The 17,945-nt window shown below is 43.8% G+C and overlaps 1 long non-coding RNA gene across 3 annotated transcripts in view; it reads left to right on the forward strand.

The window, feature by feature from the left end:
- LOC102554555 (uncharacterized) overlaps positions 1 to 17,694 on the forward strand; it is a 39,854-nt gene extending 22,160 nt beyond the window's left edge. For 2 of the 3 annotated variants that reach the window (XR_005488999.2, XR_005488998.2), the window contains exons 2-4: positions 1,198 to 1,286; positions 12,852 to 12,977; positions 14,015 to 17,694. This is a non-coding gene — a long non-coding RNA (uncharacterized LOC102554555). Of the gene's footprint in view, positions 1 to 1,197; positions 12,978 to 14,014 lie in introns of all 3 variants that reach the window. The other variant, XR_010054679.1, reaches the window with a different exon arrangement.
- The last annotated feature ends 251 nt before the right edge of the window (positions 17,695 to 17,945 follow it).

The raw sequence follows: 17,945 nt of genomic DNA on the forward strand, positions 1-17,945 counted from the left end.
TGCAGGGTCCAAAGACTCTGCAGTTACTGAGTTCTCCAAGTAGTCTCTCCCCAACTTTCCCTGTCATACTATGACGCCATCGAGGGGTCAGAACCACTGAGATTTCATCCCTAGAAGCACCCTTCAATGCAGACTTACTTGTTCCTTACTAACCTTCTGGGCATTTCTAAAGCCAATCAGATTGAAATTAAGATTAACCATTCCAGTGTAGGGACTGTAGAATTTAGAATCACATCAGGTGCTACAACATGAAAGGACTTCAGACCACACTTAGGCCAAGGCCTGTCACTGATTTCAATGTCTGTTGAGTGCATGAGGACTTGGTAAAGATGTCGGTAGAAACATGATGTGCTGATCTGAAGCTAATGCCAAGGGAATAAAGAAACTATGTATTCATTTGATTGTAATAATAATAATAATAATAATATATAATCATTATAGGAATATATAAAGACATAAATGAAAAATAGTAAGTATATTTAGGCAGATTAAAAATTAAAGTTGGAAGTGCTAGAGAGATGGCTCAGTGGTTAGAAGCACTTGTTGCTCTTGCAGGGGACCTGGGTTCCACTTCCAGCATCCACATAATGCTATGCAACCATCTGTAACTTTAATTCAAGGGGGTGCGATGCCCTCTTCTGATGTTTCCAGGAATGAGGTATATGCGGTGCAGGTTCATATGTACAGGCAAAGTATTCATTCACATAAAAGAAAATGAAGATTCTTGGTTTTTTTAAGGAGGAGGAGAAAGTTGGGCTCTGGAATTGACTCAAAGTCTCAAGAACAAGCAGAAACCTTGTAGAAAAACAGGAAGTTAAAAACAGACGTAAGCTGAGTAGCTTGTGTGCTGTCTTTGCTCATCCTGGATCCAGAACAGTGTAGATACTCTGTCTTTGTGTGTGCAAGAGAGGTGGGGGGCTAACGTCTCCCAAGTTGATCTATATAATGAGAGCCTTTCAAGCAAAACATCAGCAGGAGTTTTCACAAAATTAGAGGCTGATTCTAGAATTTATCTGGAAGCAGAACAAAATGCATGGGGGCATTTCTGAAAGAGAAAGGAGACTTACAGCTAATTATATAATTCATAATTGCTTTTCAACTAATTATGAAACTGTGTATTCATTACTTTGCTCCTCGCTGAGACGAAACACTTGACAGAGGCAACTTAAGGACAGAAGCATTTTTTTTCTTTCTCAGTTTGAGAGGAAAGCCACCTTCAGGAAAGTCATAGCAGCAAGAACAGGAAGCAACTGGTCATATTGTGTCCAGTCTGGAAGCAGAGAGAGGTGAGTCCTCCAATCTTCTCTTTTTTATTCAGCCTGATGCCCCAGCCCATGGATGGCGCCACCCATACACAGGGCAGGCATTTCCATCAGCAAGACCCTGCTACAATATCTTCACAGATACTTTAAGAGGTTTGCTTCCTATGTGCTTCTGTGTTCTGTCAAACTGATGATCTAGAATAGTCATCACAAGTCTACTTCCTGTCAACGGCACACTCAAACACATCTCTTCAAATCACAGCATTACACTGTTGGCCCTGAAGCCTCATGTTCATCACATAATGTAGAGTGCATTGAGCCATCTTTCTCATTTTTAACAATTTGCTTGTTCATGTGTTTGTTTATTGTGTGGGCACCAAGCATGCACAGAGAGGTCAGAGAATAACCTGTGGCAGTCGGTTTTCTTCTTCAAACATGTGGGTCTCAGGAATCAACGTCATGATTGTCAGGCTTGGCAGCAAGTGCCCACCTCTGCTGAGCCATTCTGCTATCCCTATTTAGTCCGTTTCCATGAGTACTTATAGTTTCCAATTTCCATTTCTTGTTTAAAAAAATGTAAGTGTATAGTGTCTTCTGAAACAATCTCTTAACTATGAGCTATTTAAGAATAAAATTTACACACTTCTAATATATGGTGGCGCAGAGTAAGTGTTGCCATTTATAAGGGAGGACTGGAGCACAGATTGAACCAAATTGAGACCCAAGGCAAGGAAAGCAAATGCCAAACCCTGCAGTTTCATATCTAGTGTCAAGACGGATCATCCGGACTCCCAACATCCTTAGCAGCACTGTTGCTCCAGCTCTTCCTCATGCACACACATAACCTATGTCTGGGCCTGATCCCACCCTTTCCTTTGCCAGTGTCCCATGGTCCTGGTATTGTCAATCTCAGGAGTCTCCATGACAACCTGGCAAGTTGGCCTTGACAGACACTTGCTTGACTTAGTGGATTTCTAGAAACTCAGCTCAAGCCTCCTTGACTCCCTCACATTCGTCTCTTGCCCCATGTGTGCAAAAACAGCACCATTTATGGGCTGCATTGCTAAATTCCACTGGCCACTGGAGATGAGATCCCTTGGTCCAGAAGTGAAGCAGCTTCTGTGTGCCTTTGGTGCTGTGTCTGAGAAAACATCCTGTAGGCTGTTGTTTTACCTTAGGTGGGATTCTCATACAGGCCCTCTCTTTTCAAATGAATTTGCATTTTAGTTGCCCTGGTGCAAAGCCAAGTTTCTCTTTATGCCAATGTCTATAACAACTGCAGCTGTTTTGTGTGCCCTCACCGTGTTTGAAACTTAGCTAAACCCCATATGTTCCTCTCTTTCTGCTCCCTGTTTGTTCTCTGTAGACCTGGCTACGGACAGCGAGCAATAGCTATGCCACAGTCTGATTGCTCTCCTGCCTTGGAAGTGCCTCCGCCAATTAGTCTGTTACTTTTGAAGTCAGCTTCACTTACGTTCTCAAGAACTCTCAGCTATGTTCTTGGCATACATGTGACACAAAGGCCACCTAGCCCATTTTCTTGTTCTTGTCTGAAACCTCATGAGCTGGGTCTCCATTGCTTATGCTTCTTAGGCATCCTGGTCTCCAAATCCTCCATGAATGACAATAAGCTTTTCACGTTTCTTCATCCCTTCCAGTTCTGCAAGCCTACGATCTATAGGTTCAGGTTAACAGAGGTTCAGCCTATGATCTATAGGGTCAGGTTAACAGAGGGTCAGCCTATGATCTATAGCATCAGGTTAACAGAGGGTCAGCCCACTGCTTAGTACCAATATTTCTGTATTAGTTACTTTTATTGCTGTGAGAAAGAAAAATTGACAAAGGTGACTTGCAGAGGGAAGGCCCTTTTATTTTGCCTGTATATTGAGGATATCGTCCACCATGGTGGGGAAGTCATGGACCGTTCATGGAATTATTCCACCCACCCCCACAGTGCATGTCCCACCCATCAAGCTTCCCTGCAAATGTCCTTACATACGCACTCAGAAGTTTGTTTCCTAGATGATCCTAAGGCCTGAAAACCGAAATTAACCATCACAGCATTGTAATTAGTACCACGTGTTTTTGAAGGTAGGCGCAGGGGCGCTCAAGGCCACGCCGATCCTATCCAAGCTCTGGAAGCAGAGGATAAATAGCAATACTCATGCCATGGTATTTTATAACAGCAAGAGAAAAGCCACCAGTACAGATAGGTTGTGTTAAAATAGCACAATTTTCATTAGAATATGAAATACCCACCCTAAGTGTATTGAACACTGGGTCCGCAGCTGGTGGCCTCTTTGGGAAGGTTGCTAACCTTTTGAGGTAGCTCCTCACTAGAGAAAATGGGTTGGTGGAGGTGAGCTTTGAGATGCTATAGCCTTGGCTCACTTGGCTCTTTGCTGTGCTCTGCTCCCTGAGTGTAGCTGAAAGGAGACAGTAAGCCTCCTGCTCCTGCCCATCCCTTCAATTCCCGTTGATGTGTTCCGGAAGTATAAGCCAAAATAAGACCTTCCCTCCTTCAGTTGCTTTAGACAGGGTGTGTTATCACAGGTAACCAAGGCAATAAACCACATTGTTCTACTCACCTTATTCGTTTTGTATGTGTCCTAACTGTACAAGGGTCAGAGGACTACCTCAGGATGCACTTTGTTTGAGTCAAGGTTTCCTTTTAGCCTGGAGCTAACTAATTAGATATACCCTAGAGATAGACTTGACTCCACTCCTCTGTGTGCATCGCTGTGCTTGCCCTGGGTTCCAGAGAGAGACCTCAGGTCCTCAAAGCAAGGACTTTTTCAAGCATTGAGCTTTTTCTCCAGCCTCCTAATGCACACATGTAGTTGTACTTCGGTGGTTAAAATATGACTGTGTGAGAATCTTCATGACTGGTGCCCTGCCATTGGGACCTCCCTGTTCCTGCTGGCATTGCCAATCATGCTTCATCCTGTCCTAAGCTAGCAGCAAGTGTGTCCCCTTTCCCATTGCCGTTTCCCCTCACATGTAGCTAAGGGCTGGCTCACCATGACACCCCCCCCCCAATAATTACAGCTGAATTGTAACAGAGCAGAAACTGAAGCGGTCTGGATTATCACCTATGTGAGCTTGTTCTCCAAAATTGATATTTACCTGATTTCTAAGGCAATGTGTTGAGTTGAGGTTATGAGCCATGAGCCTCAGGTGCATTAAGTCAGGATCTCCCACTCTTAGGTATGATTGGCAACTGAGGCCTGGAAATTCTTGTGTGGACTGTGCTGTGCATTGTAGTTTAATCTACAGTACTGCGTAACTGTCTCCTCTGTGTCGGATATAGCCGTTGCCATCTTGATTAAGTATCTTAACTCACAGAGACTCTCATGTGCCCAGTTAGCATGCTCTCCAGGGAAGGGTGGATTCATGGGGCTCCTGGGAGATCCTTAGGAGTAGCCATTCCTCCCTGTGATTCCAATCGTCACTCCATAGGGGTAAACAGGCTAATAAACCTTGAGGCGATCCCCCACTTGAACCCACTTCCTCCTCCAAGCCACCACCTTCTGCAGATTTCCCAACCTTCCTTAGAGAGCCTCCAGATGAAGAGCAAGTCTTCAAACACGAGGTGCTGTGCAGGACATTTCACCTCTGAGTCACAACAGGAGGGGAATCAGAAGAAGAAAGAAAGATAATAAGCAGGTTGCTCTTGTGCATTGTATAACATGAGGGCTGCCTTCCTGGGGACTTCTCCCTTGAGGAACATGTTTTGTTAATTGCACCAGGCCAGCATAAGACCATAACCACAAATTTCAAGCCACATTTAATCCTTAAATACTATCTAGGACAATGCACAATGGTCAGGTCCAAATCCAGGATTCCCAGAGTATGCCAGAACTACTTTATTCAGAGGCTTCTAGAGTCAAAACCCACAAGGCCATGTAATTTCTGTCTTTGTCCAATCAGGGGCAAGCATACATCATGATGTACCTTCTGCCTATGTGTGATCAAGCACATCCTGTGCAATTGGGGCAACTAAGCTTGCTTACAGAAGCAAGAACATGTGGCCTGTTATCTTACATGACCAACATCCCCCAGCATTCCAGGCACATAGAAGGAGAAAGAAATCCTAACATTTCTCACTTTTCATATGCCTTAAATCATTTCCTCTTCATACCTTTAAACTTACTTAAGCTTTCGTATCTCCAGAAATTACTTTCTTTGACTCTCAAACATTACATAAACTGTAAACCTTTTTTTTCCCTCTTTAACCATTTTCCGTAAGACACAGCGGTTGATTGCTGAGAGCAGTCCTTTACTGTGGGGATAATCTTCTTGTGCATTGTGTAAAGGTTTCTTTGTGTTGTTCAAATGTTGATTTCTGTGCCAGCAGTGCTGAGTACTGTCTGGACATTGGTATCATTTCACTTGTCTCAGTGTTTGCTTTAATAAAGAGCTGACAGCCTACGGCAGGGCAGGAGAGGAAAGGGGAACATCTGAGCAGAGAGAGAAACTCTGGGACAGAATGTGTGTGTGTGTGTGTGTGTGTGTGTGTGTGTGTTTCTGTGTTTCTGTGTGTGTATGTCTCTCTCTCTCTCTCTCTCTGTGTGTGTGTGTGTGTGTGTTTCTGTGTTTCTGTGTGTGTATGTCTCTCTCTCTCTCTCTCTCTGTTTGTGTGTGTGTGTGTGTCTATGTGTGTGGTATTCACCATCCAGACACAGAGGAACAAACGGGTGCCAGGACTGAAGGTGAGATATCAGGCCCCGTGGCAGAATGTAGATTAGAATAAATGGGTTAATTAAGTTATATGAGCTAGTTGGGATGAACCTAAACTATAAGGCCTAACCTTAAAAAATAATAGTAAGTCTCTGTGTCATTATTGGAATCTGGTGGGTTGAGGCTGGCAGGTTGAGACAGTCTGACAATAATTTATTATTTCTTTAAATAAAGGAATAGTAAAAAGTTACATCTGAAACCTGTTTGTCTTTAGCATGCATGAAGCACCTGTCTACCTGTTCTGAACAAGAGATCTAGTAGCTCTAGAAAAAAACAAGGCCTGGTTTTTGTATATGAAATGAACTAAGAAAGTAGCTGTGATTTTGGGGAAAGAGCTGGTTGCTTGCCTCTGTGAAACTTCCACAGCTACAGACAGCCCTGGTCATCAAAGCCATCAGAGATCTGCGAAGGAGAAATCATAGAAGGATATACAACCCAAATGGGTCAGATATCAAGGAAAATGACAGTCCTAGTCCACTGCCTAGATAGCTCCTGTGGCTGTAGTTGGGCAGAGGTCCCAGTGTACTGTCACTCTTAGGCCAGCAGGCCCAGAAGATCTGAGAGACTATTGTGGAGGAGGAACCTGGAGGACTGACTGCCTTGTCTAGACAAAGTGGGGCAGCCAACTCTCCAGCGTCCCTGTCCACAGTTTGTACAGGGTCCTGCTGCAGGTGAGACATGGAACACTTTTGTCCAGTAGCCACAATCCCAGCATCCTCATCTGCCCCATATGCTTCTTTAATGACCTTAGAGTCACCACTGGGAGCTGGCATTTCTGTCTACCATGGGAAACTGTGTTCATTAAATGTTTTAAATGCCGTCTGTATTCAGGAATCTCTGATGAGTTTGAGGACCATAATTTGTTAAGGATATCTGAGCCAAACAAAACTCATTTTTAGTTACTAGCTTTTGGGTTAACCTTGAAAGTATATACAGTGGGCTGAGAAAAGGCTTTTCATTGTAAGTTACATTTGAACTTACCATGACACAAGCATAGATCTGAACACATTAGAGAATTTAATCCTTTATGAGGTGGTTGACTGTTAATTTGCATGTCTTAATCCTCTTAAACAGTTTACACAAGTTAGTAACTCTTATAAGATTAGAATTTTACAGCTTTATCCCTGCTAAGTTTGAGCCTTAAAAAATAACAATTTCTGAATTGAAGCTCTTTTAGTATCAAAATAAAACTTTAAGTCATAAATAAAGTTCATGGGGAGAAAGGCAACTCTATTTTCGTGGCCTTTTTACAGTACAACATTACAGAATATCACAGTTTCTCATACGACTAACTTTATCAAAATAACTAAAGTTTAATAGAGTTATCAAGATAGAGAGGTTAGACATGCATTCCTAAGTCAGTATTTTTTCACCTACATACGCCTTGGGTCAGGAGAGACACTCCACCACTCTTTGGGAAAGACATTCTACCACTCTATGGACTTTGGACAGACTGCTTAGGCCACTGTTTTGCTGCACCATAACACAGGAATTTCCCAGTTTCTGGTGTTTAGTATTTTGTGCTCATGGCTGTGGCCCTAACTCCTTAGCCATTTACTTATTTATTTATTTAGTTAGTTACTTAGTTAAGATTACATATTAATATGTCATAATAACTGAAAATGTACCACATCCTTATAAATTTAAATATCTTAAAAGCTGTTCCTTTAAAAAAATCCATTTTTTAATTTAAATTTTCTAAAAATTCCAAAATTTCCTGTTAAAGAAGTTTAAAATCTCTCAACTGTGGGCTCCTTCATTATCAAAACTAGGGTTGCCCCTTTTTTACATCAAGATAGAACAATGGGGCACAATCACATTAGGGATAAGGTTAAACCAAACTCCAACAGTGCAAACACCTCAATGTTTGTTGCGACCAACCCCGACCAGCAGGAAAGGAGCGACACCATGACGTTCTTCTCAAAGCAGTTTATTCAGGAACCTTACAACATGCAAACAGGAATCTCACTTTTCTTCCCTCTCCCCCTCAGCCCCCAAGCACACTTCCTTATATCCTCCCTCAACTCCACCTCCTCAGTCCAGACTGCATAGTCTCAGTTCATAGGTCCACGTCACATGGCCTGATCTTGCATCATGGTGCACCTGCGCAGCTCTCACAATGGACATGGCTAGTTTCAGGTGTGTGAGGAAGTCAGGTGCTAGTCATGAGAATTAGCTGCAGTCCCGGGCACCATCTTGGTACTGCCGCCACACCCGCTCCCCACATCCTTTGTGACTGTATAGCTCAGAATGGCTCCCTACATCTCCCCCTTTTTTTCTTTTATAAAAGACCATTAAGATTTCCGGGGAGAAACTGGGCAGAGGAGCAAATGACCGAAAGAGGTGTAGCCATCTTTGTCTTAGGATCGACCTCTCAACCCCAGCCTTACCCATCGTAGGGTCACCTTGTCATCCTCAAGGTCCCATGTCTTAGGTTGGTCAGGGGCTAGAGGAAGTTGCCCGTCATTGAGATGGCTACCTTGGGTCATCTTACCATTCCTCCAAAAAGCCCAGGGATGAAAGGGTAGGGGCCAGATGGCTTTACTTTAGGACATTAGGGAAGTTGAGCCTTTCTCAATATGTGGTGGGCATCTCGTCTTGTTCACCTGTGAGTCTGGAAGCTTCAGCTGTTAGGAACCAGAGTTCTGAGTACGTGACTAGGCAGCTGTCCTTGAGGCAGTGGAATTAGCATCAAAATACAGATAACTTCAGGGCAAACAACTTTGGAAAGCAAAACTCAACCTCCAGCAAACAATCTAGTCTCCAAAATCCAGTCTCCAAGACACCGAGTCTATACAAGGTTCGACTGTCAATTCTTACGTATGAACGCATGATGGTGCGGTCTCCAATTCCTCAACAAAGAGACATTGCCTTAAAATCTTTTAGAAGCCTGGTTTCTAGGATAAGAGTTCCATAAAAATATTATCCCAATTTAGACCTGTTTCCCTAGATTGGCTCATGCCACATGTTGTCTAGAATAACTCTATCCAAATTACCAGTTTTATGTCAACTTTGTTACCAATTTACTTTTTTTTTTTACCATATCCAATAACATAAAAGCCAATAGTCCATAATCAAGGCATGCAGAAAATAATTATACATTTAGAACCAGTCAGAAACAAAATTGAAGTGGCTACACATATCTTCAATATTTACACCAAACACCATTATGACTTTTCTAGCTGTGATTGTAAGAGAAGCACCTTGTCACCTGCTAAATCTAATAATCAGCTCATGCAGACACTCATCCCCGGGTAGCTTCTCCAGCTGACCTAGGCTCCTTGCTACAGGTGCAAGGCTCCAAGGGCCGATTGAAACTGCTTTTTATTCATTAGTTCCTTTTTTGAAACGAGTTAAAATCAAATCAAGGTGTGAACGACCAGCAGATAAAGTTTTTACCATTTTCTCTTTTGAACATGAAACATAAAACATTTAAGCAATGAGAAACAAAAACCACAGACATAAACTGACAGACATGGACAGCTTGGTGCACCAAGGACAGACAATAGACATAGAGGGGAAAAACTAGATGGTGTCCCACCGAAGGGATCCAGATTCCAATAGGAGCCAGCAGAGAGGTAGGATTTCCCCTTTCCCACCACTTCCACGGTGACCATCCACTCGAGTGGAGTTGATATGGATGATGGATTGTCTCAATTCCTGGACTAGTTCATCAAAGTGTTGAGACCAAATTCCTGTAAGATACTGACATATATTACGGGATATCTGAGCAGCACAACTGACATTAACAAATGGTATGGAAGTGACACACAGTCCTGAATATTTCCACTCACAACCCAATTACATTAACTCCATCAAGCTGTGCATGGGCGTTGAGATGTCCTTGGGGGTAGGGGGTAGGAAAAATGAAAAAAAAAATGCTGTAGTTGATGTGTCCTGACTGGTCCCAGCTGAAAAGTCCTTGAGACCAGGAATCCAAGTAGGCAATTCTGTACAATTCTCAAGACAAAAGTTTCGAGTCGAGATATCTTTTTGTTTGATTCTCCTGAATAAATTTTTCAGGCGGTCTACCTCTATCAAATCTGATCAGTATGACTCTGTGAGGTTTCCAGACCCTAATCATACCTTTTAAAAACACAAAGACAAAATCTTTCTCCCAAAATACTGTGTTCCTTAGTCTGAAACCAGAAAACCTTGTATCTTGTACTCTCTCCCAGAGTAAAAATATAACCATAAAACTCAGAGTCACACCCATCATAATATCCGCTTGTTCCCGGAGCAAATCGACCCTTTGATACAGCAGCAAAATTCCCGTTTTCAACTGACTATTAATATTACCCTGAATATCTAAAGCTTCTGCAACACCTGCGGATAGATTACTTACAGCTGCGGATAAATTACTTACAGCTGCCGCAGTCTGTACTACAGAGGTAAGGGATATGGCTGCAGCAGTGGCTGCGGCGGCAGAAACTGTGCGACTTGTCCCAAAACCGGGAACTTAACCCTCATCCCAAAGCTGGGAACCTTATTGTCTCAATCCGAGAACTTAACCCTCGTCCCACTTATGTGGGAACTTACTGGCTAGCCACCCTGACTGCGATGAGTACTGAACAAATGTTCTCCGTATGGGCCACCACTTGTCGTGACCAACCTCGACCAGCAGGAAAGGAGCGACACCATGACGTTCTTCTCAAGGCAGTTTATTCAGGAACCTTACAACATGCAAACAGGAATCTCTCTTTTCTTCCCTCTCCCCCTCAGCCCCCAAGCACACTTCCTTATATCCTCCCTCAACTCCACCTCCTCAGTCCAGACTGCGTAGTCTCAGTTCATAGGTCCACGTCACATGGCCTGATCTTGCATTATGGTATGCCTGCGCAGCTCTCACAATGGACGTGGCTAGTTTCAGGTGTGTGAGGAAGTCAGGTGCTAGTCATGAGAATTAGCTGCAGTCCCAGGCACCATCTTGGTACTGCCGCCACACCCGCTCCCCACATCCTTTGTGACTGTATAGCTCAGAATGGCTCCCTACAAATGTTCAATATCTGAGATCCTCTGTGCTTCCCCAGTGAGCTCAGGTCTCATACACACCACACACACACACACACACACACACACACACACACACACACACACACACACACACAGCCTGTCATTAGGCCCTACACAGCTCTGTCTCATTTTGGCTGTTGTTCCTGGTGGCTATCATATGGCACTGGCATCATCAATACTACTGGGGTTCTCCACTGCAACTGGGCTGCATTTTCACCAGTAGCTTCTCCTGGGTTGTATAGGAACTCCAGCCTTGCCACACAGTTCCAAGCCTCAGTTTCCCACCATGACCTCTTCATGCCTTTAAAGCCAGAACCACCTGGCTTTACATTACATGTTAGGCCACCAGCACAAGGTCCATTCTTGTATATAAGTGCATGGAGCTGTAGCTTCAGGACCTTATTAAATAAGTATTGTTTTGAAATCCTTTCCTTCATAAACCTAGTTTGTATGGCTTTGTATTCTGAACAATTAACATCCAAAATGTCTTGGAGACCCATTATTGCTTCCTTGGTTGGTTTATACCATTTTTAATCAAGATGGTGATGAAGTCATGTGACATCCATCTTCTCCAACCCATGTGGATGCCTCCATCCCCATGGAGGGGAGCAGCTAAGATGGGACCAAGGCACATGTTGCTTGCCTCTGAAGAGGGTGTCACACCACATGGTTCCTTTAGGATTACTGATGTATAGGTTTTTAACAATCAACACCACCCCACCCTACCCCGCCATGTTACAAGTTTGAAGTTAATATTTTTTGTTAATGATTTTACAGAGTTTAACCATAAACTTACAAAATTTAAGGGACAGAAAGTTCACACAGCAGTCTTACAAATCTTGAGGTAATGTTTAGATCTTAGCTGAAGTTTAGACAGCTAAATAAAACAAATAGAATATATTTTTTAGCTATTTTGTTTTTGTTTTGCTCTCTTTTCCCTGTCACAGAGTCAGGTCGCTCACCCAACATAGGTCAGAGAGAAGGCTTTTAAGTAAGCATGGTTGGGTCAAGAGAAGGGAGACCCATGACCCAGCTTCAGATGCAACTTTTCAATAAAGTAGATCAGCATAAGACAAATTTGATATTATCCATACCCAGAAGGTATTTGAATCCCCGCTAAATTAAGTAAAGTGACTAGAAAGACCAGAGATAAATTCTGAACCCTGGTGGTCAAAGTCCCGTGGTAAGCTGCCATGGTTAGCAGTAGTGGCTGGCAGTGGCTGAGATAATAGAAACACAATCAATAAACACAGAACACCGAAACCTTGCACATTCAAAGGAGACCAGTCTGAAACAAAACACTTGGTGGCCACCATCATTCATATATCCAGCTGAGCCTAACCTGTTTCCATCTCAGCTCTCAGGTTTGCAACAAAACTTATGGACACACCAGAAAACACAGACCCGTCTGCACACACAGAACAGACAGACAAAATTTTCCAAACAACCAGAACTAGGCAGACAGGACAGTATTGGGTTCTATTGAATTGCTCTACATCCCAGATCAGGATTCCAACAGACTAGATATCACGGAAAGTTACCATGACCTACCAGGGCCAGCCTCTGTAGATGCTTAGTGGTTTTCTCTGAACAACAATTCATTCTGAATATAGTGCGCAGAACCAAAAGCATGCCACAGAGCCTCAAATGTCTCATGGTGTGCACCTCCAGAGGTGGCCTGCCACAGGGAAGAACCTAGATAAAAACAGTTAGTATAACAGGTTATATTTTATTATGCCAAAGGTCATCACATGCGGTTCACACTCTAAATGCTTAACTACAGTCCTAATACTATCTCCCCAAGGTCCAGTCTCTAACAAAAGTCTCTGCTTCTAGGGTCGAGATCCGGGGGACAGTCTTCAGCCACTGAGCAGATGAAGCTGGCACCTCTCCAGAGCATTGCCCGTGGTCTCTGCAGATATACTATGCAGTGGGCATCATGGGCTTCTAGGGCTGCATCTGGTAATCTTGAGCAAGTAATATAACTGAGTGCTGGTTATCTGGGGCAGCCTTGGGTGTGGTGGGGATCCTGACTAAGCTATTTTTACATGTCTAAAAGGCTCATTACCTGGCCCTCTAACCCTAGAGTCCCAGAGTAAAGTTTCAGCTTTACAATTTGAGTGGGTGGTCTGATCTCACTGGAACTCCAGAAACTGTTAGTTCTGCCAGGTGAGAACAAGACCACTACTGCAATTTCTAAGCCAAATCTGAAACAAGGCTTATTAAATATCAGCCAGGACGATGGCCACTGGTCAGGTCTAGACCGAGGATACCCAGAGTATGTCCTGAACTACTTTAGTCATAGGCTAAAGGCAAAACAAGACTATTGACTTCCTGTCTCTGTCCAATCAGGGTCAGCCATGCATCCTAACATACTTCCTGCCTATGGGTAATCAAACGCATCACGGGCAGTTGGGGCAGGCGAGCTTGTTTGTACTAGTGAAACATATGGCTTCACACCAACAGTAACCCCCAGCATTGCCACAGTTCTCTGTCCTTGGGCAAGTGGGGCTTTCAGGTTGGAGGCATTTGTGTTTTATTGATCTCTTAAGTACAATAATTCAAACCTAGAAATAACTTTAGCCACCACAGGTTATCTTCTGTCTTCCCATGGGGCAAGGTGTCAGTCCCATGCTTGCCTCATCTTGGATTTTTCCCTTTAATTCCACTTGCAGCACCTGTAGCAAAGTATGTTCTGCTTTGTTTTCAAATTCCTTGTTAATATAAACATTTGTTTAAATAGCCCTGTCTCTTGGGTGGATGGATTCTCTAGGGTAGGAGATCTCTAAAGCCCTTGCCCAGAGCCCACATTCAAGGATCCTTTGTTAGGATTCTAGGACAACTCTGAAGATACCTCAGAGTAAACAGGGAGATTACCCAGTACAGAGAAGGTGGGAAGGTGTTCATCTTTTATCTTGCAAGTGAAGACAGAAGTAACTCCCAGGATGAATAGGTAAGAGACTTCCCATAAAGTTACTTTTTTTTTTTTCCAAACTAAGGACATAACCATGACTTCACTGCTGAATTGCCACCGTTGTAGACAGGTGGACCAGTTTGGAGCATAAGGAAGAAATGTTGGAGAAAGTGAACTTCAGTAAAAGAAGCTAGAGTCAGTCACCTCAGTCAGTGGCAGACCGGTGAGCCTCCTTTTGTGAATTTACAGAGATGGTGTTTGTTCTTATTACAAAAAGACAGCCTAAGATCATCTTCTGAGAATCAAAAGATTTTATTGCTTTCTAGTGATGAAGACTTTGGTATGCAGCCCCGGATTTGGCCACAGCTCTGATTTTTCCCTACAGCAAGTCAAGGACCTTTCATTTAAGAGAGGAAGAGGGATGTACACAAGTCTCTTTGACAAATGGGAGTGCAGAATATTAATATAGTTGTTGGATGTGAAGGTACTGATGTGACAGCCAATGACTTGGCCAAAGGATGCTTACCTAGGGTCCTAGAACTGTGGCAGGGTTCCCTAAACCCTATGTTGTATACAGTTCATGGAGCACAGTCATGTCCACAATAGGATTACTGTTTAGGGGTCTTTATCTGGTACATTTTCTCTGCCAATTAAAGAACTAAAATGCAAGAGAAACCTCAGACACAGCAGGCAGCAACAGACTTTATTACACATAAAGAAACACACACACACACACAGAGAGAGAGAGAGAGAGAGAGAGAGAGAGAGAGAGAGATCAGAGACAGAGAACAAAGCACATTGTACATTGTACATTGAGAGAAAAGTGTCCCAAAGAGCAGAGAGTGAAGTCCAATGGGTTTGGTGGTATAGGGCAAATTTCCTTTCAATGATTTTGCTTTGGTCAACTTAGACAAAGAAGAAGAGAGCTGATTGGCCCACAGCTGTGGTAAATGTAGCCAGAATGGATTTTGAACATATCTGAACAGCAGGGACCAGTCAGCCAGAAGAGGATCCCTTCTGGTGGGTGTCAAAACCCACAAGACCTTTGTCTTTCAGGAAGGTGAGGAAGAAGCCAGAGGTTTGTCTCCTTTGTTATCTGTGGTTCTTTTTCCTGTCATCTGCTGGCCAGGGGTCTCCTCAGTAGTTAGTGTCTAAGGACTTCTGAAATCCAAATGACAGAGAAGCAGGCAGAAGTTGTAAGCCAGAGCTCTGCTCAGCAGATGTAGCATGACATCTCTAGGTCAGGTTGGAGAGGAGATCCTCAGCCTGACTAGCACAAGAAGAAAAGATTTCACACTGACTGAGCCTCTTTCTTTTTTAATATTTAGAAACAAAATGATCACCTTTGCTGCCAGGCAGTGCAAAGACTAGTCCAGCCCACCTTTCTTGAAAACCCATGATCTGCTTTTCAGGGGGAGATGAAAGTGCAGGCATAGACAATGGATCTGAAAGCTGCTGGCTTTTGAATATTCATGACTATTCTAATGCAAATGAATGTTTCCAATTGAGCTGAGTTTGGCCAGGTGCTGTTGGAAGTGCTTTAAGTTTATAATGTTGCTTCTCTGTTCTTTAGATCTCCTAGAACAACTTCTCTGAGAAGGTTTCCCAGGTGTCCCACCTTGGACTGTAGTTCCTGCCCCTAAAGTTCAAGGGCTCTGGATCCCCCCAATCCACAGGACAGCCTGCCCTTGTTTAATTGGGGCCCAGGTCTGAGAGGCCCTCCTTTGGCCCAGAGCCAGAGAGCCTTATCACTCACCAGATTGTGCTTCAACCAAAGCTCACTGCTCCCAGAATAACAGAGGGGATGGTGGGGGGTCTGCCAAGGTTAGGAGCACTTGTTTCAGCCCTCTTTGACTCTTGCAACTGTAAATGGCCTTGGCCTGTAGCCTGATGCTTTGCTAGGTCCACAGACTATGCAAGACACACAACCCTGTGAGCTGATGGTGGTTGCCTTTGGAGGAACACAGTGAGTCTTCAGTCTCTGTGGGTGCTAAGGGAGGATTTCCCTGTTCAACAGGATTTGTTGTGAGGGTTTCTGATCAAATTCTAGGAGGGGGGAGGGGGAAGGGAAGGGAGACAAGGAAAGTCACTGTTCAGCCAAGGACCTGTTTGGAGGAGTACAGACGCTGGTCCTGACCCAGGTCAGTGAAGGAAGTTTCCACAACTTCCACCATCTCCCAGGAGCTGGGTGGTCCTCAGGATCCATTGGAGTGAAAGATGCCACTTCTAGGTTTAAATTGGTCCAGGATCCTTATACCACCTAAGGACTCTTGCTGAAGTATCTCAGGCATGGCCTATGATTCCATTCCTTGATTAGTTCTTGAAATCTATTCTTACCTCCTAGGCTTTCCAGCAGAACTTTTCACCCTCAAATACTCTATGGAAAAGACACTCCTCTCTATGCCCGATACATACTTATTCAATGAGAATCTACCTATGTTTTAAACAGGTGACTCTAAGAGGTACAGTAGTCTCTGGTCAATGCGTCTTGGTCTGTCTATTCAGACTACCCTCCACCCATAGTCCCCCTCTGCACCGTCATCACTAGGGCTGCCATAGCCTTCTCTGGGGTAACCTCACCTCCAATGCCCTCTCCTCTGGGTTCCAAAGCTGCCAAAGCTATGTTCACCTGAATTCAGCCTCCCCAGTTTTCTTCCACGACTACCTGCTGTTTAATTTATCCTGGCATTGTTAACACCTGACTTTCCCTGTGATGAGTTTTTAGCTGTGGACTAGTTTATTCTTAAGAAACACATTGATTTTCGAGGGCTGGAGCTTCATTGCAGTTACTTAAGTCCTTCTTCCATGTTTCCTTTCCAGGACTTCATAGTTGTGGCCGAGGCCTGATGTCAGTCAGACAGGCTTTGATGAGGATGGTACCCTGGTTCTGGCAGCTACTCAAGGACTTGGGAGAAACCTGTTTGTACCCCAAGCTTCTGGTCAAATTGAGTGGCCCTCACCTTGAAATAGACCCTGAATATGGCATAGATGCCAGGAACCCAGCTCTGTAAACGTTTATATGCAGACAAAGTCTCTCCATGTGCTTTTAAACCAAGGAAGTTTCTACTCAGAAACTTAGAAGGCTGTCATGAGAGATTGCCAAGCAAGGACAATACACAAAGGGAAGCAAGCAGATTTTACTGAGAAGAAACATCTCCCTGTAGCCAGAGGGGAGACGTGAAGGTGAGTTACCTATTCAAGTTACCTATTTAGCACGCTGAAACGGTTTTTACATCTTGGGAATGTGCCATTGTGGTCCCATATGTAAATTAGGCATCAAACTCAGATGAGTCTGATTGGCTTATTTGAATGCACGTGGCAAAGTCTGCTTTGCTGACAAGTCCTGTGAAAGTACAGAGCCTTGGAAATCGAAAGCTGGAGGTCAGCTGACATCTTGGAGGGTCAGGGTGTTTGGATTTTAATTCTTTGGCTCACCAACTGTGCTGGACATTTTTATGTCAACAGCATAAGTTCCAGCGTTTTTAGAAGAAGAAACCTCAATTGAGAAAATGCCCCCATCATATATGTAGTCAAGCTTATGCTACATTTTCTTGATTGATGATTGATGTGGGAGGGTCCAATTCTCCTGTTCAGTATCACCCCTGGGCTGGTAGTCCTGGGTGCTATAAGAAAGCAGGAAGAGTAACCCATAAAGAACAGCTGGTAAGGAGCGCTCCTCCATGGCGTCCGCTTCAGTTCCTGCCTGAGTTCCTGCCCTGACTCTCTGGATGATGGACTACAAGCTGTAGCTGAAATAAAACCTTCATCCCCTAGTTGATTTTGGTCATGGTGTTTTATTGCAGCAATGGGAACCTCATATATAGAGTGTGTAGAGTCCATTGTGAAGTCTCTGTGTTCGTATCACTAACTACCACTTTTGCCGGGACATGTCAATAGTCTTGCTCTCCCTGAGGCTGTATCTGTAACTGCAGATAGAATGGTGTGGCCTCCCATATGATTTGTATTAATACTTATATCCCATTGGCCAAAGCAAGCCACATGGTCAAGCCAAAGAT

This window comes from Rattus norvegicus, chromosome 9 (assembly GCF_036323735.1).
Source record: "Rattus norvegicus strain BN/NHsdMcwi chromosome 9, GRCr8, whole genome shotgun sequence".
Lineage (NCBI taxonomy): Eukaryota > Metazoa > Chordata > Mammalia > Rodentia > Muridae > Rattus > Rattus norvegicus.